General features: G+C 43.9%; 1 long non-coding RNA gene and 1 pseudogene across 1 annotated transcript; both read left to right on the top strand.

Moving 5' to 3' along the window:
* Window positions 1-300: 300 nt before the first annotated feature.
* Window positions 301-1,201, top strand: LOC122626600. The gene is made up of 3 exons (XR_006326716.1): window positions 301-360; window positions 463-1,071; window positions 1,147-1,201. It is a non-coding gene; the product is annotated as an uncharacterized LOC122626600 (long non-coding RNA).
* Window positions 1,202-21,557: 20,356 nt separating this feature from the next.
* Window positions 21,558-22,157, top strand: LOC122623924 (annotated as a pseudogene).
* Window positions 22,158-23,559: the final 1,402 nt, after the last annotated feature.

Genomic DNA, 23,559 nt, shown 5'->3' with positions numbered 1-23,559 from the left:
TACTGATGGAATTATACATACATATACATTCGTGCACCAATAATTCGTAAACTGAATTCTATCTAGATATACATATCTATATATATAAAAATTGAGAACAAGTTTCACGAATGATTATAACTCCAGAACGCATGAGCCGGTTTTGCATTCGTTGGAAAGGTCTCGGGCTCCGTTAGGACAAGAGCAAAGAAAATTCTGGAAAAAGTCAAAAGAAAAGGGGGAACCGTTTTATACATGCAGCGCCATTTCTAAAACATAGGATGTCATGCTTCTCTGCTCATTTCGTTTTAATTAATTCATGAGACAAACTTTATTTGGTTCATAAATAAATTGTAACAGCAGGCATTTGTTTTTGAGGTGGTAAGTTGAACTGTGTTAATTATGTGTATCGTGCATTTGAGGTTAAACTCACCACTTCCACCTTCTTCGACTTCCTCATCCTCCTTCTTCTTCATCAATTAGAAGATACACGAGCCGAACGCAATAAAGCAAGAAGACTAAAGCATCATAATATTATCGACATGCTTTCCATCGAATCCACTTGATTTGTGGAATAAATATAAAGGTTTAATGGCCGAAGACTTTTTAAATCGAATGCGTCAGCATACCAGAAATCACGATTTGCTGATCTCATTGGAAATGTATAACGAGGCATTGATATCGATTGAAGATATGTGCCATGCGAAGGCAAATAAAGCATTAGGTCAATTAGGTATGCCTTCACCGAATCGTCCAATGCATGATTTGTTTGATCGAGAATTGCAACGTGAACAACAGTACAATATCAATGAATTGCAAACATTTGTGAATTGGAATTTACCCAAATTGAACGACCAACAAAAACATGTTTACGATAATATTATGCAAGCAGTACTAAATGATGTTGGTGGATTGTATTTTTTGGATGCGCCTGGAGGTACGGGTAACACATTTGTGGTATCATTGATTTTGACAGCCATTCGGTCACAACAAAAAATTGCATTGGCACTTGCTTCGTCAGGAATTGCTGCTACTTTATTGGATGGTGGTCGAACAGCACACTCAGCATTAAAATTTCCGTTAAATGTGCAGGTTTGTTTGTATTCATTGATTGATCTATTTAAAATACATTAGTGCTAATTACTATATATTTTTTTGAACGTACAGGTGATTGACAATCCCACATGCAACATATCAAGAAATTCTGCAATGGCAAAAGTTTTGCACCAAGCAGCAATTATTTTATTGGATGAATGTACAATGACCCATAAAAAATCTCTGGAAGCATTAAACAGAACAATGCAAGATCTACGTCGTAATCAACAAATTTTTGGTGGTGTACTAATATTTTTGTCAGTAGATTTCCGACAAACATTGCCTGTCATTCCACGTGCAACGTTAGCGGATCAGGTCAATGCGCGCTTGAAGTATTATTTCCTGTGGCGAAATGTCCAAAAATTGACATTATATATTATATATTATATTCTTTTATATTCTATGATGTTCTATGATATTCTATTATATTTTATTGTATTCTATTATATTCTATTATTGTAAAGAGGCTGCAAAATAAGCAAACGTCTACATTTATTGAGTTGATATTTCAAACTGAATTTTATTTCTTTAAGTCCGAGATTAGGTAGCTAATACGAAATTTACATGTTCTAATCTTATCTCTAACTACACCAACGCAGTGGCTATTTGTTCCCCAAACATGGGAACGGATTGTAAGTGCGGGAATTTTCCACTGCACGGCATTCCTTATCTACAAGAAAATGCTATACGACCACTTGCATCGTTGTTTAAGAGATGAACTCACGCAGGAGTTCGTGGTATTTTTCCAGAATTATATCTCTAACGCTCAAGCGTTGTTTATTTTTAGATATAGGCAGACCCATTTTTGACAATGCATGTGCTGCAGCGGTCCATTCGTTTTACGTACAATATATATACGTATAATATTATATGTATATCCGTGTTCATATGTGAACAATTATATTCTATTCGACTATATTCTATTATATTCCTTGGTACGCCAGTTCCAGTAAGGTACCTTGTACTTACTAATATGTGGAAAACGGCGCCATGTTAGTCGGGTGGAACCATGTTAGAGAAACAAACAACTCCTGTTAATTGCTATACCCGTTACTCGAACAGCAAAGTAGCGTTTCCGACCATATAAAGTGTATATATTCTTGATCAGGATCAAGTTGGTTTTCAAATGTTGCCACGCTGACTCCAATTGCTAGTCACTCCTGATTTTAAAAGGCTGTTCACTTGCAAATGCGACGCATCAACTACTGGAGTGGACGGAGTCTTGTCCAAAAGCGATGAATCAAGCGGTGAACACCGGATCACATATATTATAGCATTACTGAATTGGAATGCTATGCTGCTATTCTCCACATTTCATGCTAGTCTAAAATACCTTATGAGCCAGCAGGATATTTCCGAAAGGTTTGCACGGTGTAGTCTCAAATTTCAGGCATTTGACTTTACCATAGAACACCGCAGAGGATCTCTGAAGGCTATCCATATGGATAACGAACATAAAGGTGAAGCCAAACAACTGGATCACATCAAAGTGAGCTCCGCTTTCTTTCTAGCTTGGAAGCACACCACGCCATGACGGCAGGACACGGGGGTCTACACAAGTCCCTAGCAATACTACGGAAGTTTGATTACTGGCCTGGAATCGTTTTAGATGTGCGAAGAGTAGTGAAGGACTGTGAAGCACGGACGATCAGCAACCATAGGAGTCCACCTATGAGAGAACAGCGAGTCACAGAAAATGCCTGCGAAAGGTACAGGGTACCAGAATTCATACACTCTGATAATGGAAAACTATTTTTTTCTCAAACACCTGCCGATAATAAACCACTACGGCTTTCGACACATAAGAACGGAGCTCTATTCCTTACAGTCCAACGCTTCTTCTTCCAGAATCGATTGCGAATCGGAGAAAGAAAGGTTTGCGAAAGATGGTTTGGAGAAAGAGAGGTTGGAGAAATGAAAGCGGAGACAGACCGTAGAGACAGACCAGGACGGCAGGAGCTCAGAGCGTTACTGCATGCCAATTCCGATGATGCAATGGAGCAAAGCTGGACTTTGCACTTGACGAACGGTAAAGCCGTGGACATTGTCCTGGTCCAAGAAGTAAAGAAATAACCGTTAACTATATAAGCAGGCCTTAACGCTAAAAGCAGGACAGTCAATGAAAACCAGAACAAAGCAAAGGAGATACGAACGTAAAAGTCAGCATGGAGGTAGGTTGAATGTCAGTCGAGACATTCGGGACATATCTGATGGCAGGTAGCTGGGGTCATGTAAAGCAAAGCACGATAACACTTTAACAACAATAATGTAGACCAGACCCTGGTGTTGACACTGCAAGTCCGATAGTGCTTAAACAGGCGAACCCAATCCTAGCAATCGCTTGACCTTGAGCTAATGATAATTGCCTTTAAGTTGATATTGCTGCCTCTTACCAAAACTTATTTATTGTCGGTAAACTAATGTTAACCAAATTTCAAATCATACTTGTGAGGAGTTAAAACTCGGCACAAATGCAAATGCTTGGTTTTTAGCCTGCAACTCGACGACACGTCCTAGAAACCATTGTGACGGCGGAAATCGGTTATCCTTGATGATGACAAGGTCGTTGAGCTGAATACCTTCAGCCTCCTGGCACCACTTGGGTCTCTGCTGCAGATGAGCTAGCCAGTCTCGACTCCAGGCCTTCAAGGTTTGATGAATGAGAAACTGCTCCACGATAGACTTGGATTGTGGTCGATATTCCGGAGGCGCCAGAATAAAGTCCCCAATCAAAAAATAAGCCGGCGTGAGCACCTCTAAGTCGTCTGCATCAGCAGTGAGAGGGCAAAGCGGCCGAGATTTGAGGCAGGCTTCTATGCTTATAAGCACCTTCTCATAGGTCAGACGCCGATCTGCAATGACCCTCTAAGGGTGATGTTTTACCGACTTCACATTAGCCTTCCAAAGCACGCCAAAATTGGGCGACTGAGGGGTTTGAAGTGCCATGTGGTCCGCTGTGAAGCAAGCTTGGGAGCTATGAGGTTCTCGTAGTCATCCTTGAGCCTGCCGTAGAACGCCTTCATTAAATTGTCCGCGCCCACAAAGTTGGTTCCGTTGTCACTGTAGAGATGCTAAACCATTCCTCGTCGACCGGTTAATCTGTTCAGAGCCACAAGAAAAGGCTCCGTCGTGAGGCCTGTCACCGCTTCTAAGAAACCCGCCATTGTTGAAATACAAATAAAAACGGCGATGTATACGTTATAAAATCTTGTCTCTCGCAAGAGTGCTGCCTTCAGTTCTACAGCGGAACGGTGTACTAGGATCACTTGATGAAGCGGAAAAGCTTACTTCTGGGAGGCAGTCTTTTAGCGTTTTTTACCGCGGTCAGCTCGGACGAGAAAGACTCTCTTTGGACGATGCGCACGATAGCGAACACAGCATAGTCCAGCTCCTGAATGCTTAGAGGACCAGTGCACCTTTCTCCTTCTTTTCTGATAGCATGGGTTTTGAACCAAAATATATATGCTATGACTCGTACCCCCTGGCTAAAACTCGAAAAAACTGGTGAACGCGAACGTTGTCCGCCTTTGCCTCTAGCGCGGCATCATTCATGTCGACTTGTCCGATCTCCGTCGAAGGCCAGTCACCTTGACTGTGTAAGCCACTCCGGGCCTCGCCACCGCAAGTCAAAGTCCTTCAGCTCACTTGGAGGCAGCCCTCTTGTCGAACAGTACGCTGGATTCTCTCTAGTTCCGACATGTCTCCATTGAGATGGTGAGGAGTGATCCAGGATGAAAGCGACCCTGTTAGCGACTAAAGTCTTCCATCTATTGACGTCCCCGTGCAGCCAATGCAGCAGAATTGTAGCATCCGTCCAATAAAAGGTCTGGATGGGAAGGTCCTTCAGCCACTTAGCCGTGGTCAGCCATTTGAGCAATTTGACCGCCAGTACTGCAGCACTCAGCTCTGTTCGAGGTATGGTTAAGCGTTTAGTAGGAGTAACCTTTGATTTTGCAATCAACAGCGCGTTCCGCCCTCATGTTCGAGCCTTAGATAGGTCGTAGCTGTGTAGGATGTGGAAGACCCGTCACAGAACGCGTGAAGTTGAGCTAAAACTATGGATCCAGAAGCATAATGAATCCACCGCTGTATGCTTATACCGTCGATCTTAAGCAATCTGTCCCGAAATGCTTGCCACCTTACCGCAAGAGCATTAGGAACCTCGTCGTCCCAACCCAGGGCCGTCAGAGTGCCGTCGGCATGCGTTTTCTTGGACATGGTTACCTCCTTCAAAATCTCAAAAGAGACCTGAAACGCAAAGCAGTTCTTATTTGGGAGCCAATACATTCCTAGCGACTTGATAGAATCCGTAGTGTCTCAGTTTAAAGGTGTTCGACTGCACTGATGGTCTAACGGAATCGAGCGGACAATACTCGCTTCGTTGCTGGACCATTTACGCAACTCCATGCGAGCAGTTTTTCTAGCACTCTCTACCTGTGTTCGTTTATCTTGCGTCTCTTGTATCTTATGCCCTCCGGACAGAATGTCGTCCACATATATCTCGCTGATCAAAACTTCTTCCGCCTTAGGAAATGAGCGCCGCTCATCCTTCGCTATCAGCCCTGATGGCCGTGAAGGGTGCAGAAGCCGTTCCGAATGTTAGCGTTGTTTGTCAACGCATAAACATTGATGGATCCATCCGCCGCCCGCCATAAAATCCGCTGATATTGGGCGTTTTCCGAGTGCACATCGATACAGCGATACATTTTCTGTATATTCGCCGTGAAAACGAAACGATATTTCCGCCAATTGAGTATGACTGCCGACATGTCGTTCAGCGTGATGCGGGAGCACACAGGATGCTACGTGCCTATTCGTGGAAGTATTCCTTACAGAACTGCTTTCACTGCCCACCGCTGGCGCTATTTTCTCGAGCGCAAGGTATTCCTCGATCTTCTCCACATATTTGCTCCACCGTTCTGGGCTGCTAGACAGACGTCTTTCCAAATGCAGGAACCGATTAAGTGTCATTTGATGAGATCTTGCCAGAACCATGGCTGGATCTCGATAGGTTTTAAAGGGCAACCGCACTGCGTCGTGGCCATCCGATCGACGCACAAAAGTCTTCTGGAAAAAGGACTCGCACAACAGGTCCTCGTCTGTTGCTGTGGGGCGGTCTGGAACCGACTCGACCTCACAGAAACGCTTCAGTAATGCCTCGGTGTCCAAAAGCACTCGGTGACAGCGTAACTTAGTTGATTCTCTCACTCCTTCAGCACGTCCAGAGAGGATCCATCCGAAGTGCGTATTCTGAGCTATGGGCTCGCCTGCAAACCGATCCTGGTGTCGGGCAACATGTTTTTATACCAGTTACTCGTAGAGTGAAAGGGTATACTAGATTCGTTGAAAAGTATGTAACAGGCAGAAGTATATATATTCTTGATCAGGATCAATAGCCGAGTCGATATGACCATGTCCGTCTGTCTGTCCGTCCGTATGAACGCTGAGATCTCAGGAACTACAAAAGCTGGAAGGTTGAGATTAAGCATACAGACTCCAGAGACATAGGCGCGGAAGTCTACAGACAGCGGAAGTTTGTTGATTCATGTTGCCACGCCCTCTCTAACGCCCACAAACCGCACAAAACTGCCACGCCCACACTTTTGAACAATGTTTTGATATTTTTTCATTTTTGTATTAGTCTTGAAAATTTCTATCGCTTTGCCAAAAAACTTTTTACCATGCCCACTCTAACACCCATAAACCACCCAAAGCTGTCACGCCCACACTTTTGAAAAATGTTTTGATATTTTTTCATTTTTGTATTACTCTTGTAAATTAGTATCGTTTTTTACATATTTTTACATGGTATTCTGTTTCTAAGCCTTAAAAAAAAAAAGATACTTAACCGGTCTAGAGGCTGCATGTTGCTTTTGGCAACGCTTTGTTTTATTTATACACATTTTTTATGCCATCGGACTCTCAGATGCTTATCTGATCCATTTTTGCGGTATTACAATAGAGTTTACGAGAGAACCTTCTGGAATGTGTTTTAAGACGGTAATCACCATTTCGCCGAAACGGAAAACGATCCAAGGCTCGCAGAAATCTGGGCAGAGTTTTATGTTGACAGAGCATTAAGTTGACGCACCCCCAAGGCGAAGACCCTATTGCAAATCTGAGAACTGAAAAAATGCAGCAGGAAATCGAGCAGAGGGGAAAAGCCATGCCTAGAGAGATCCAGTCCCAACTAACCGCTTTACGCGGAATCGCATATCGCAAAACAGGTCAGGGAATAGTCTTTCTGCTTGGCCACATGCAAAAGATCTTTCCATGAAAGATTTTTATTAAGCATAGACATCTGTAGTGTGAGATTAGTGTATATAAACAAGCATAACTTTCATATAAAAGTGCCAAAGATAATTTGACTATCTATAAAACATTGGACTTAAGTAGTTTCAATTTACGTGCTAATCTTTTATTTATTTTTTTTTGTATAAAACTGAAATTCCCAATTATCAGAAAGTAAAATCCCCAACTTTTGCGACAGAGAACTCGTGTAAATGTTTTAGAATACATTAATGACTTTATGACCAGTTTTTTTTAGTCTTTTAAATCGGATGTCCATTATTTAGGTAATGGAAAAAATTTACTTTTGAGAAATATAAATAGAATTTAATGAAAATATATCTGCATATATATAAATTATAATAAGGGTTGGCCGGCGGTTAACGCGCGCGACTTTTACTAATCAGGTGTCAGGCGGAGCCGTGACAATGTAAGATTAGGAGTTACTTTTTATGCTTTATTACACCGAGCCAAGCGGAGCTGTAGCGTCGGAGACAAAATCAGAACTGAATATAAAATACAAGAATTCAAACTTAGGAGCTAGCATGAAAACGAAACACATTGTTGCGATCTCATATTCGTAGCGGCCACGCAAATCTGCAGTGTCTGCCGGCTACGTATCGACATCCGGCATAATGCTTACGTTGCAGTATGCCGATGTTGTCGTATTTCATGCGCCCGTGGGAACGACGTTTGCTTTAGTTAACTACCCCCCCCTCAAGACGGAGGCCGCCCTCGGCCGACCTTAACTCAGCAATCGCCACGTTCAGTTGTCTTGCGGACCTCTTGGCCTTCCAGGCGCGCCAGCCCACAATGGCAACACATAACAGGAGGAAACATGATGCTGCTACGGTCAGTGCCACTCGCTGGGGTCGTTCGGCGTTGAATTCTTCTCTGAACCTCCGGATTGTCTCCAAGTTACCTTCATTTAGGCGATGAAGGTACGGGAGACTGAGCACGCTTTGGTGAGAGGTGATGTTCAGCAGAGGGAATTTCGCTACCCCCGGTACTCTGTTCTGGATCCCGTTCTGGTTGACGTACAGGGTTCCGTTAATGACGGCACGTCGGGCGAAGGTAACAAGATGCGTACCATGCACCCAGATTTCAGAGCCGTTGTCCACTTGTACCTTGGCGGCCCTGTCGTTGATGATGACGATCCCCTCATCTACATAGGTGATGGGGTCCAGGCTGCTGGGTTGTATTTCGCAGTGCGCCTCGCCGCCTGCATGGAGTTCTTTCGCACAAGAGCTGCCTGATGATAGCTGGCAGAAGGTGGCGCTGGTTGATGCGGTGCAAGCTTTGACGGTGTGGATCTCGTTGTCGCATTCTGCGATAACGCCATCATCTAAACGTAGCATGGCTCCTTCGTGACTGACGGGGAAAATAGTAATTTTCTTACAGGCGAACTTAATTACCGGAAATTTAATGATAAAGTGTAATGCGTTATTGGACTGCAGAACCTTTACGGACGATACGGACATGAGGTCCCCTATGGGGGTGTTAGTGGGCTCCTCTAGCTAAACTGAACTCAAATCTGCGTGATCAAGAATATTTGGGCTAACAATGTTCATTTTTGCAAGTGTCACGGCCAACATTAAATTTTGAAGCTCCATCATGAGCATTCTATTTCTCGCGAGCAACGTTTCATACAAATGACCGGAGTCAATTTGCGACACTTTTGCTGCTTTGAGGATTAAGTTGACGGTGGCAGTTAATTTATTAATTTGACTCTGGATTTTTGTATTGATTTCTATCTGCCTATTGTTCGCGTCTATCAATCGCGCCTCTACGACCCTACTGTTTTGCAAATCGCTGGCATCAGGTGTACCGGCTACAACCTTTAGTATGGAGCCCAGGAAGTCCAAGCTTCTGGCCACTCGATGGTGCGTGCCCAGCGCATCCAGCAAGTCCCGGAGGCGTGCTGAATCTACATTCAGCAAATTTCTCATGTGTGACTGCGGGAAGTGGCTAAGCAGACCGACCGTCTCCTCTACTACACGTGCGTACTCCGAAAGATTTGCGGAGTGCCTCACGTAGGCGAAATTCTCCCACACCAAGATCTGGCCATCGATTATGGGAATGTATTTGGCGCGCGAATAATCGGTGATGTGAGCCGATGCCAATGATAGAGACACGAGAAGGATAAGATTGGTCCTGTGGGTGAAAGTTTAAATGGTTGATTTTTTATTTTGTAGACAAGGGGAACCCAACACTAATAATAATAAAAATGCTTAAGAATATAATGTGCGCGGATGGCGCTACGCTTAGATCTATTAAAAATTACGCCAAGTGGCTAGAAAAAATTTAAAATTAAGCGAAACACTGACCTCGCTGCTGAGCGCGTCATTTTAAATTGTCCTTGTGGACCACCCTCCCCTCAATAAGGACCGTGGTCCCCATGTCCGCTTCTACAGCTCTTTCTTCGCACAACGGCGTGAGCTTGTTGCCGAGTCTTCGGTTGGATTTTACCAACACTTTCTCGCCAACATCGAATGTCCTATTCTGCCGCGAGGCGTTTTCTCTGGCCCTCAGCGCGGTCTGAGCCTTCTGGATCCTATTGCGGATCTCTAGCTGCGGCTCATCGGGGTGTGTTAGGACGATGTCAGCCGGTCTCCTGTCGATGACCGAATGAATCGACTTATTGTACTGGGTAGTGGCCAACATTATTATTTCGACCGTATCACTCAAGCCCTTGTCTATCTTTATGCATCTGGCTTGCTCCAGCAACGTGCTATGGAAACGCTCCACCTGCCCGTTGGAGGTGCTGTGCAGTGGTGGTGCGTTTGTAACGCTTACCCCAAAGTTGTTACACAGCATGGACACGATCGTGTGTGACTACAGCGACGGTTCGTTGTCGCAATAAATGGTCTTTGCCCTTGGGAAAAAGTTCATGAGCTGAAGCAGCGCCGGCTTCAGGTCTTCAATAGTTCTCGAGGCGATTGGTTGTACGACGGCAAATTTAGAAAACTTGTCGACGCAAGTGAGGAAAAACTTTTTGTCGGTAGAGAAAATGTCGATGTGCAACATTTCCCCTGTGTGTGATATTGGTATTGGCGTTTCACCGAGTTCTTGTTTTCTCGGGTGCCTGTCATACTTTGCCCTTGCACAAGTCCTGCAATTCTGCACGATCTCGTTGGCCAGCTTGGCCATTTTGGGGAAATAGTATTCCGACAATACCTGCTTTACATTTTCTTGCGCTGCTCTGTGCGCCCTATTATGTTCAGCAGTTAAGATTTCCCTTCTTTCTTCGATTCTGAGTACGTCCACGACACGGTTCCTGCAATGCCAGAACTTTGTGGCTGGGAACCTCCGGACTATCTCATCTTGTATCATTGCGAGCGTGTGCAAATCGCAATGGAAGGCGTTTACGGCCCTTGGGACGATTATGTCTGCCAGTTCGTCTAGTAAAGACCCCCTGCAGACGAAGTTAACCGTGTGGCGCCTTTTATTCCCGAATAAAATAAAGGTATTTTTAGACGGGAAACGTGCTTCTTCCAGTATTATCTGGTTCTGGAAGCAGTTCAATGGCTTGTCTGTTGACTCGATTGTGTGGGTGAGAGACACCTCACTGTGAATCGTTGCTGCGCAAGATTCGGGCTCTTCTTGTTCCAGCACATTAAGCTGTTGTCTGGACAAGGCGTCCGCTACCAGGTTCTCTTTACCGGGCTTGTAAAATAGACGAGCATTGAACTCGTCTATGCGGGCCTTCCACCTCTTAATATTTGCGTTCGGGTTTGATTCCGACACAGAAAATGTTAACGGCTGATGGTCAGTGAAGATATTTATATCTTTCACTCCATACAAGTAATGCCGCAGTTTAGCCAGGGCCCAAACGATGGCCAATAACTCACGCTCGTTAGTCGCGTAGTTGGCCTCACTGTCTTTAAGAGTTCTTGAAATCATTGTTATAGGGCGGCCCTCTTGAGACAACACCGCACCTATACCATGGGCTGAAGCATCTGTCGTTAGATCAAATGGCTTCTTATAGTCCGGGTAGCTGAGCATGACATCTTCTGATGCCAATATATTGCGCAGCTTTTGGAACGCCTCTCGCTGGGACTCAGAGAAATGCACCTGAATGTTCCTCGATCTATGCCTACTAACTGTTCCATTTTCGCCCTTTAATATGTTTGAAATGGGCCTTGCTATAGCAGCGAAGTCTCTGATGAAGCACCTATAGTAGCTCGCGAGGCCCAGAAACGATCTGACTTCGAATACCGTCTTAGGCTCTGGAAATTCTTTTATGGCCTTTACCTTTTCTGGGTCCGTTGTTGTACCGTTACTGGTGACAATGAACCCGAGAAAGCTCACGCTTTTCTTAAAAAAACGCGATTTCTCGATCGATACTCTCATGTTAGCTTCTTCTAAGCTCTTTAACACCCACCCTACATGTTTGATGTGAGCCTCCTCGTCTTGCGAGAAGATGATCACATCGTCAACATAAACATAGCAAAATTTGCCTATTTGCTCCCGTAGGATGCCATCGATCGTTCTTTGGAAGATGCCGGCGGCGTTCCTGAGGCCGAATGGCAATCTCTTAAACTCATACTTTCCTCCGTTTACCGAGAAAGAAGTTTTTTCACGATCGCGCTCCGCTAGTACGACTTGATGGTATCCTGATTTAAGATCCAGTGTCGAAAAATAGCGTGCTTTGCCCAAATTGCCTAATATCATTGATATATTTGGCATGGGGTATTTATCGGGAATGGTGTGCTCGTTAAGCTTGCGAAAGTCTATCACCAAGCGCTTCTTGCGGTTTCCCGCATCATCGGTGCCCTTTTTATCAACTACCCATATGGGGTTGTTGTAGGGGGATGCCGATTTCTGAATTATATCGTTTCTTAGAAGATCTTGGATCTCCTTATTAACGAAGTCAGCTACGCCCATGGATATGGGTACAGCTTGGCATAGATGGGCTCTTCGCTCACCGTTCTGATGGTGGCAACCACCGAAGTATTATATGGCAGAGCCTCGTTTGGGTCTGCAAAGGCCTTTTTTCTGGCCTTTAATAATTTCCGAAAAGTCTCCCGCACTGAAGCGGGTGCATCTGAGCAATCCACATCGGTGAAATTGACATCAGTGCATTTGTGGAAGGAGATTTTCTCAACTTCCGTACCCCATTTGAGCTGACCGGAGGCCAAACAGAGTGACGCCCCAGCCTGAGCTAACAAATCGAGACCGATTATCCCATCGAAGGTTGACAAGTCTGGTAAAATGAAAAATGTTGCTTTCACGTTGAACAACGCAACAAAGCATTTTTGTGTGACGGTGGTTGAGCCATGGATGGAATGCAAGGTGAATTGCGAGTTAACCGGACGGACGCCACGCAACCCCTTGTGTGGTCTGATGTAATTCTTGGACGTGCCGGTATCAATAAGGAAGCTCATATCCTGCCCTGCTACTCTTCGTCTAATGACGGGTAGCAGGGATTTTCCCCTAAAAAATTGAGGGCGTCAGAATCACTTTCGGCATCGTCCTCGATCTGCGCCATAGCGCCGTTGGCGGCTTCGGCGTACGAGGTCTGCCCCTGCCCAGCATCTTGGGTTACATGATTCACCCTTTGTTGCTTGCCCTTTCCGTTAGAGCGATCGGACATGGCCGACCGCCTGCTGACGCCAGCGCCAAATTTTGACAGCGAAGGGTCTACCTCCATTGGTTCTGGAGCACTGGCGCGAGTTTGCTGCTCGGCATTTCGCTGGCCGTATTGGCCTTGCTGCTTGTTCTGCCTACTAAAATGTGGGTTCTTTGACCCGCTTGCCTGTGTTTCTTGTTGGGGTGGCTTGACCCGCTGTTGGGTACTTGCCTTGTGTTCTTTTTCCTCAATGCTTCTCGCGAAGTTGGCAGCGAACGCATATCTTTCATGGTTCGATTCCACCTCTTGCGCGAGCGCCAGAGCTGACGGCAAGTCCCTTGGCTTTGCTGAGAACAGCACATCTGTGAGACTACGCTTGAGTCCCGAAACAAACACACGTAGTGCATCTTCGCGGAACTTTTCGCAGAGGCCCTTTGCTAGGACCGGCTCATATGACATGTTGACTTTATTAGTCAACAATGTAAGCTTTTTGCCGACCTCATCATAGTATTGCAGCAGACACATGTTGCCTTGTCTCAGCGTGGCCAGCTCTTGCTCAATTACGTGATCTGGACGTTTGTCGCTGTACGTGAAGTCGAGGCGACTTATAATCGCTTCGAAGTTAAGAACTGTGCCGAAAGAGGCTAGAACAGCGGCCCCCCTGATTTTGTTTCTTATAATTATGACCGCCTGATAATGGCGTGAACTGCCGTCGTACGGCCTAAAAATACGATAGGCTGCGAGAGCCGCCTGTCTCCATGAAACATACGATTCATGTGCGCCTGCAAACTCGGGCAAGCATTTGACGGCATCTAATGGCTCGTCGCAGCGGATATCATTTCTTATCTCTATGGGTGCATAAGCTTGCACCTCTGGTGGCGTAATATGCGCTACGGCCAGCTGCTGGGACATTGCGTTGACTTTGTCAAGCAAGACCTTATTTGCAGCGGCTTGCTCAGCTAAGGCAGCGGTGACGGCTGCCTGCATTACGAATTTCAACTGGTCTGGGTCCATGACGCTGTCTGTAGGACGAGGTGAGGGTGGGGGTGAGGGTGTGCGTCTTGGCACTGAACAGCGAATGCGATGGTCGTCGCAATCAGAGTCAGAATCACTACACTTTCGGCGAGTGTTTCTATAGAAAAGGAAGGGTGAAGTCATATGCTTCTAATGTAAACAACGAAAACTCGAACACAACGCTTGAGGACGGAGGCAACAAAGTTGCGAAATCCCACGGATCGTATTACGTTGAACGACCAAACAAAACGAACAAGATGAAGGCAGACGGAAAAAAAAATTTGTGCGCGCATGCATTTCATGCGCCGCTTTAAGTAATTATTCAACAAATGTTTATATATTTTTGCTGCCAATAGTTTTCCGTCAACTTAATCCTTTACTAGTTTCACGTATGTTAAAACTATTTATTATTTAATTTCATTTAAGGAAAGACACTTGCAAAAATGTGTTTATATGCTTATTTTTTGTTTCGCAGGTTTAAGTGCAGTTTTAAAAAAAAGGTGCCCACTTACATTTTTTTTTGGTGTTGTGTTGTGTTCTAAACTGAAGTTGGTTTCTGTTTTTGTACACTGCTTGTCTCTGCCTCCCGCGCTGCCGTCTCCGCTGTCCAGATAGCTTGCGCGCTAATCTGGCGATAAGTCGCTGCCCGAAGAGCACCCGCGGCTTCGGTGTGACGTTAAATTAAGTTTGCGCTATAGCGCACCTCAGCCAACTGCACTCAAGAGGCGAGGTTAATGGCGTTGTAGCTGTGCTGCCTGTGTTGACGTAGGTCAGCAGCAGCCACTTGTTAAATAGTTCTGTTGTAAACAACAGTGGTCACAAGCACTTGTTTTGTTGCTACAGCCTGATATGTGGCTTAATGTGGCTGAGTCTGATTAACTTGTAGTTAGGTTTTAGATTTTTAGAATTTATTTTAGTTTGTTTTGCACTTTTTTTGTGTTCGTGGGTAATGACTAACGCACAGTCAAATACCACTGGTTGGGCGCCAATTATAATAAGGGTTGGCCGGCGGTTAACGCGCGCGACTTTTACTAATCAGGTGTCAGGCGGAGCCGTGACAATGAAAGATTAGGAGTTACTTTTTATGCTTTATTACACCGAGCCAAGCGGAGCTGTAGCGTCGGAGACAAAATCAGAACTGAATATAAAATACAAGAATTCAAACTTAGGAGCTAGCATGAAAACGAAACACATTGTTGCGATCTCATATTCGTAGCGGCCACGCAAATCTGCAGTGTCTGCCGGCTACGTATCGACATCCGGCATAATGCTTACGTTGCAGTATGCCGATCTTGTCGTATTTCATGCGCCCGTGGGAACGACGTTTGCTTTAGTTAACTTATATGTGGGATAGGTTTTTGGCTGCTTACTCAAATACCACTAATATGAAATGGCCGATCCCTAACGTCCCAACGAACGAGGAAAGCAACGACTACAGATGAAGAAGGTGGCTAATTAGCGTGGTGGCGAATTCGCAAAGACAACGCTCAACAAGGAGCAAGAGAGAGAAAGCGAAGAATTGAAAACTCTATTTTATGTATTTATAATCTGACTTATGAAAATGGCGGCATACAGATGCGAATATTGATGGATTCGGAGCAGTTTTACTACAGATGAACGTCGACGATGGTCTACTGCATTATGTGTATTCTATGACAAAAAATACCGTAAATACAGCAGCTATGAGCTAGAAATATTGGCAATTATCGAAGTTTTGTCAAAGTTTAGGGAGTATTTGTTAGGCATTCATTTAAACTGTAAACTGACATCAACGCTTTTACATAAAATGTATTAGAAACATAGAAGATAGCATATGTACTGATTAGAGCAATCAAACAAGTTTTAAGCGATGAAAAAAGGCAACAATTAGATTTGATGACTCCTTTCTTAAAACAGGTATACTGTACAAACTTGTAGTGCCAAACAAAATGCAAAAGCGAAATATAAGCAGTGCCCATGACAAAGGTAATTTTGCTAGTAAGAAGTCAAAACAGTAAATTTGCCGAGTAGATTGAAGACAAGATTAAAAATTAATCGCGTGCTGTATACGTGCTGTATTACCAAGGCAAGAAAAAAGGATTACTGCACCCGCTCCAGAAAAAGACGTCCCACTGCTTACATACCGTATTGACTTTTTGAGTCCGCTTGAGTCAACGCATAAGGACTACAAACTCGTTTTGGCTGTAATCGATAATAAACTCAATTTTCTATCCAACGAAGTAAACAACAGAAAACGAGGTGACTGTGAAGCCCAGCAGCCAAAGTAAATGTCATTATTTCGGATAAAGGCCCGGCATTTACATCGCAAGACATTGTAAAATATTGAGACGACGAGGGTATAAAGCTAGTGAAGACGATTACTGGCTTGTTAAGGGTAAACGGACAGGTTGAGCGACTAAATTCTATTACATTTCAGTACAGCAGGATATTTCTAGGAGGTTAGCACGGTTCAGTCTCAAATTACAGTCATACGACTTTACCGTAGAACACCGCAGAGGATCACTGAATGTGCTCCCAGATGCGCTATCCAGAATCCATATGGATAACGTACATAAAGGCGACCACGAACAGCTGGATCACATCGAGTTGAACTCCACTTTCTTGTAATCCCTGGAGTACGTCAAATGGAGCCACCGTCAAATCGAAGGCAAAACGTTTAAGCTTTCAGTACATTTCGAGCTACGAGCAGATCTAGCGTGGGAGTACACCATGCCATGACCGCAAAACTTTGAAGCTTTTAGTACATTTCGAGCCACGAGCAGATCTAGCGTGGGAGTACACGATGCCATGACCGCAGGACATGGGGGGCTTGGACTAATCCCTAGCAAGACTACAGAAGTTTTATTACTGGCCTGGAATGATTACACCGTATGAGACATGCAGTGGCAACTGAAATAGTACCACAGAGTACCACAAATTTTACACTCTGATAATGGAAAACAATTTGTTTCTCAACCATCTGCTGAGGTAATAAACCACTACGGCTTTCGACACATAAGTACTACAGTCCAACGCTACTTCTTCGAGAATCGATTGCAACGAATCACCGAAATTTGGATTCTCAACTGAATCGTATTAAATGTACCCTTCAAAGTTACCTACATGACTCGATTGGCGTGGAGCCATACTATGTGATGTTTGGAATGAGAACGATTACCCACGGGACTGCATACCCATTTCTAATAAGACTAGGAGGCATGCAATCAGCAGAGTTATAATTTCCGCCAAAATTTAGAGAGTTTGGAGTCGAACACAATCCTAGCAAGGACCGTTGTACGTGCCGGGATTGTTGTAAAGACCCGGTCGACTGTTGCGAAGATTGCGTTGCGTATACCGGGTGGCTGCCCGGAGCGTTCATGAGAACCGAACAGAAGTGGGTTTTACCCGTCGGTTGCCTGGAAGCAGCCGTTGGCGGAAACGAGGCAAACATCACCCAAGCAGGGAAGGATCGGGCAGCGTACAAGTTATTCCAAGTGTACTACGAAAGATAAAAAAAAACCATTGAAACTGAAACTGCAAAGTGTTGTAAGTGATAACCGGATGATGACGTTTATATACATTTTTTTGGATGAATATACAATATCTTCTGAGCTTGCAGTACTTAATGCTTTACATCTGGCGCCCAAAACGTGATTGAGTATGGGTAAAAGTTGGATCGCATATGTTGCACAGCGGATGCCCATATCGCTGTCGGGAAGATCTGAAGATATGCGAAACGCATTCCCAGAATATTACGCCGAAACCGAATCGATCTAAGGCTCGCAGAAATCTGGGACGAGCATCATAGCTCGACAGACCCGGTATGATCATAAACTTGACGAGCCCCAAGGGCGAAGACCCATTAGCACATCTGAGAATGAAAGAAATGCTGGAGGGTCAACGAAGGGAATCGAGCAGAGCAAGAAAGCCAAGTCCAGAGAGACCCAAGTCAGGCCAACCGGAATAAGCGAAAACACCCTTGAGCAATGCCGGAATTATTGCATGGGAGGGCCCTGAATGGTTAATTTTCAACAACAGAAACTGGCTAAACTTAACACTATGTCAAAAGCAAGGTTCGTTAGCACAAAAAGACAGAAAGAAACAGAGGGCTTTTGCTCTATGGCTGGAACATCAAATGTAGCCCAGCACAAGATTACCAGAGATTTTACCCCAAGAATCCCAAAATTCAAGGGGAAATCAATGGGGAAGTAAACGAACTCCTGGAAATGGGATTCACTTGAGAAGCCCACACAGCCCATACATAGTCATGTTGAATAAGAAAACGGGCATATGAAGACTGTGAACTTCAGACAAATGTTTTTTTTTTTTTTTTCCTTCTTTCTCTTATTTATTGAATCTTTCCTTTTACTTAAGAGACTAACAATAAGTTTTCAAATCTTATTCTAAGCTAACTAATTATCATTTTATGAGATGATTTGTGCTATGTGGCCTAACAAATTTAACGCTGGGCTGGTTGATCGTTGCGGTGCAGTCGACTTTGGCTGCATACTCGAAGAAGTTTTCTTGCCAGGGGATTTGGATGTGAGCCTAGTTTTTCCTTGTATTTAACTTTTCTCTCTGTTATTGTCTCAATGACAAGTATTATTTTTAGGTCTTTGTGTATATTCTCGTTCCGAAGATACCATGGAGCTCCGGTTATGATTCTCAGAATCCTAGACTGTGCTCGCTGAATGATGTCGATGTTGCTTCTCGATGCATTGCCCCATAGCTCGGAGCCATAGGTCCATATGGGCTTAAGAACGGAGTTATACAAAAGGACTTTGTACTCCAGGCTTAGGGGAGACCGAACGTTTATAAGCCAGTGTAGATCCTTTGCTTTTAGTCTCAGGTGCGTCGTCTTGGCCTCTATGTGTTTCCGCCAGGTGAGCCGCTTGTCCAGATGAATACCTAAGTATGTTACGTCATCGGCTTGTGGGATGCGCGTGTGGTTCATAACCAAGGGCGGGCAGCTTTGTTTGTTAAGGGTAAACGTAACTTGTTTGCATTTTTGTTCGTTTACTCGTATGCGCCAATTTGCAAGCCAATTCTCTACACATGTTAAATAGCGTGCTAGTTGCATCGTAGCTTTTACTGGGCATCTGGATCGACTCAGTATTGCAGTGTCATCAGCGAATGTGGATATTGTTAGCTGGTAGTCTGTTGGGATGTCCGCCGTGTATAGGGTGTATAGAATTGGACCTAATACACTTCCTTGGGGCACTCCAGCTTCTATAGTACAATCACTTGAAGTGCTTGAACTACATCTAACCGCGAACACTCTTTTGTATAAGTAAGACTTTAGAAGCTTATGTAAGTTTTGGGGCAGCAGTTTGGTTATTTTAAACATAAGTCCATCCAACCATACTCTATCGAATGCTTGTGCAACGTCTAAGAATAAAGCTGTACAATATTCACGATGCTCGAAAGCAGTGCGAATTTCCGTTGTGATGCGGTTAACCTGCTCAACAGTTCCATGTTTTGCCCGAAAACCAAATTGGTGCGATGGGAGTGTGTCGTGTGTTTTAAGGTGGGGACTGATTCGTAGCAGCAGTACTTTTTCAAATAACTTGGAGAGACAAGTAAGTAGCTTATTGGCCTGTATGATGATGGCTGTGTTTTGTCTTTCCCAGGCTTAGGGACATAACTATAACTGATTTCTTCCACTTTTGAGAAAAGTATCCAATTTTGGTAATAGCGTTGAAGAGTAGGCAGATTTGTAGAACTGCACACATTGGAAGCTCGATGATCATTTTAGGTGTTATTAAATCGAAGCCAGGCGATTTTCCAGTCTTCAGTTGGTCTCTAATGACTTTCGTTATTTCGCTTGGCCGAAATTCTATGGGATCTTGTGGTGCTAATTCAGATGCAGTTAAGGGTGGGAGAGTAAATGAGTTAGTGGCTGGATTGGGTTGGAATACCTTTTTGAGATGATCAGCGAAGACTCTTGCTCTGTCCATGTCACTACGAGACCAGTTTCCGGTAGAGTTAAGTAGGGGTACGACAGTTTCTGCTGGTGCCTGCAGATTCCTGTGGGCTTTCCACAATGAGTTTTTTGTGCTGGTGGGCGTGAGGTTCTCGATGTAACGCAGTTGTGCGTCCGCTTCTTTTTTCTTAAGCGCTTTAGTAAGTCTGCGAGAAGCTGCTTTTAGTCTACTCTTTGCGCCAGGTGATCTGTGCTCCTGCCACTCCCTTCGAAGTCGTCGTTTTTCAAGCACAAGGAGTTCGGTATCTCGACTTGTCATGTTGAACTTTTTACTGCATCCGTTGGTATCTTGTGGAGTTGACGCTTTTGCTGCTGCGACTAGTGTTGATTCTAGGCTACCAGCAAACTGATCGATGTCTTGCTCGGTTTCCAATGAGCTTGAGAAGTCGGTATGTGAACAAACATATTTTTTGTACCTCTCCCAGTTGGTCCTGTTGCTTGTGAGTCTATGCGGCCGCTCGATGTGTTGCAGTTGGTACAAAAGATTAAAGAGCACCGGGCAGTGATCAGATGAAAGTTCTGAAAGTGCCTCAGCTGTAATCATTGATTGGGATATTCTTTTGGTGATGGCAAAGTCAATCAAGTCTGGAAGCTTTTTAGGATCTGCTGGCCAGTATGTAGGCGTACCCGGAGAAGCATAATTAAGCTTGTTTTGCGGTTTAATAATTTCGTTGTATAGCTGTTTTCCTATAGGGGTCGCTATCCGAGATCCCCAGTACATGTGCTTGGCATTCCAATCACCAGCTGCAACAAACCTTTCACCGAGCGAGCCGAAGAGTGTTGTGAATTTGTCCTCTGATAGTGCGAAGCGGGGTGGGCAATAGACAGCAGCCAGTGTGAGAGCACCGTTATAGCATTGGAGGCTTATAGAGGTAGATTGTAGGCAATCTTCTTGCCAATTACTAGCAAAGTGGTGTTTGATTCGCGATCGTATTAGTATGCCAGTGCCTCCATGGGCCTTGCCATCCGGGACTTCAGACAAATAAACACAAACTTATAAAGGACGCCTACCCAATGCCACGAATAAAATAAATTCTCGACCAACTATGGGAAGCGCGCTCTATTAGCAGTCTAGATCTTAAGGAAAGCACACGCATAGTCGCGAGGTTTGAAGTTCCAAAAGTGGTGGTTACGCACAACGGCGTGAAGTTAACCAAGAAGTTTCTCGTCGACATGGATATAAAGCAGAAGTTTTTACGCTGAATCGGAGAGCGATCTAAAGCTCTCAGAAAGCTTGGCAAAGTTGAAATCAGCATGACCCGACAGTCTAGGCTTGAGCATAAATTTCATTAATTCTTATTGCAATTCTCAGGCAGGAAGGCAGCCGAAATCTCCAGAAGGAATTGCCGAGAAAATTAAAAGCTTTTTGAGATAGTGCGGAGAATCCTGGGCAAAGTTTCCCAAAACCCGGCTGGTCATTACAACCTGCGAACAGAATATAAATAAACTAAATACCAGATAGCGTCAGCAATTTTGGCAAATCGTAGGTTTCTGCCATGAAATCATGTCCATATTCCATACTTCGTTTGAGGTGAAGCTCAATTACCTCAGCCGCAGTGAAACCTCGTGGAAGAGATGGCACGATATTGCTTACTGGAATGGCACTTTGACGCTCATGACCTATTAAAAAATTTATAATTTGACATTTTAGCTAAAAAATCGATAGCCCTCGCTTCGTCAGCAAGCAGTGCGAAAAGGGGTAAGTTGCAATTTGATTTCAGATAGCTCTCGAATATTCAAAAGCGTCGAAGATAAGTTTTTTGCCTAGGCTATTTTTTGATATGACCGGGGCCCCTCGATCGTCATGGAGCTCCGATGTCGTGCCTTAGACCACCGAAAACTTCCACGCCTTGTGCATCGGCGAAAAGAAATTCGGAAAATTTCCACCGCGTCATCCCCATCTTCATGTGCCTAGGCAGTGACTTTACCAACAAAAACTTCACTAGCGGCAATTCTACCTAGGGTAAGAAGTTCCCCAACTTCGAGCTGAAGCACATCGGCTCCGGCATTCTGTCGATGGCCAACGCTGGCGCCGATACGAACGGCTCCCAGTTCTTTTTTTGCACCGTGAAGACCGCCTGATTGGACAAGTACATCGTCCTTGGCGAGGTCGTTGAGGCACTGGATGTGATCAAGAAGATTGACTCTTAAAGATCCCAGAGCGGCAAGACCTCCAAGAATATCATGGTGGTTCTCTTTAAGAATGTGCGATGCAAAAGCAACATTAAAAGAAGAAAAATCTGTTAGGACGAAACACATTTATATTTTCTCCAAAACAATTTTTTTACCAATTACTGTAATATAATGCAACCAAAGGAAGTTGTCAGTTATGAGTTTCTGTAAGCCGTTTGAAATGGTCATTTTGGGCTTTCGGTCGGCTACATTGTTGCTGTGACAAGTTTTGCAACACTTGAACAGATTACTAGTGAAAGCAAGATGTCTTGCATTTTTCTGTCACCTAGAAAGCTTACTTATTGCTGAGTAACCTAAATTCTTTGCAACAAAAGCCAATCTGATCTGGGCCAAGCCTAACATTCCTATTAAATGTGCGTATATTTCATTCGGCCCGATTCTAATCTTCCTATTTTAATCAGCTATATGAAGTCTAATGTCCTGACTTTCAAGTCCATTCTGAAGATTTTCTCCTTTCCTACTAGCTCTAAGGCTTATATTTCTGATCGCAGCTAATTTTCTGGACGAGCAGCTCGTGCGCTTCGGCGACCAATTATATTTCTCACCTACTCGACTACCCTGCGATCCATACCAGTTCCTAGTCCAATCGGATGCTTGTTCATCTGTACCAAGGGTATGTACAATGGGTATTGAACAGTCTAAGCTTTTCATATAAATTCACTTAAAGATTGACAAACACATGTTAAAAATTAGAAAAATCTTTTAAAAATCGCAGATATTGTTATTCTGAGCTAGAATTTTACTTTTATCTTACTAAATGAAAAGTGTTTTTAAATTTGTTTGCCTATAGTAAAGAAAAATTAATAAAATAAAAAGAAAAAGGACAAATATTCGATAATAAGGACAGTAAAATCTGTGATTTGCATACTAAAGATTGTATCGCATGGCCCAAGAAAATCTTTCCGGGAGAAAGGCACGATGGAGTCTCAAATTACAGACATTTGGCTTCACCATTAAACACTGCAAAGGGTTACTAATTATGGTTCCAGATACGTTGTTCACAACTCATATAGATAAAAATCTGTCAAGCGAGTCTCACGGCCACACCTCCCGACCAACCGACCGGTTCGCAAGAATATATAACATATACATATATACATAGAATATAGACGCGATATATATACGAGTACAGAAACGAGGAAATGTATAAATATTATTAATATTATTAGTGAGATCTAATTATGTATCAAAAAAGATAGAATTGATTGGCAGTGAGTCAAGATTACAGATAATAAGATAAAGTCTATTAAAGTCAGAACATAATACTCTGTAGGAGTCGTGCAACTCATAGTTAAATCTACAACGATTTAGGATAAGAGGTACGTAGTTTCTAGTGTATTTGCTTGGAGCAGAGAAGATTAGCCGACCAACAAAAAAAAATAAGTTAAAATGGAGCGGACCAAGGTGGCTTCCTTATGGGACACCGAAAATTAATCCAATTTACAAGATCAACAGG

The sequence above is a fragment of the Drosophila teissieri genome, chromosome 2L (genome assembly GCF_016746235.2).
Source record: "Drosophila teissieri strain GT53w chromosome 2L, Prin_Dtei_1.1, whole genome shotgun sequence".
Lineage (NCBI taxonomy): Eukaryota > Metazoa > Arthropoda > Insecta > Diptera > Drosophilidae > Drosophila > Drosophila teissieri.
This window is presented reverse-complemented; position numbering and strand designations above follow the sequence as displayed.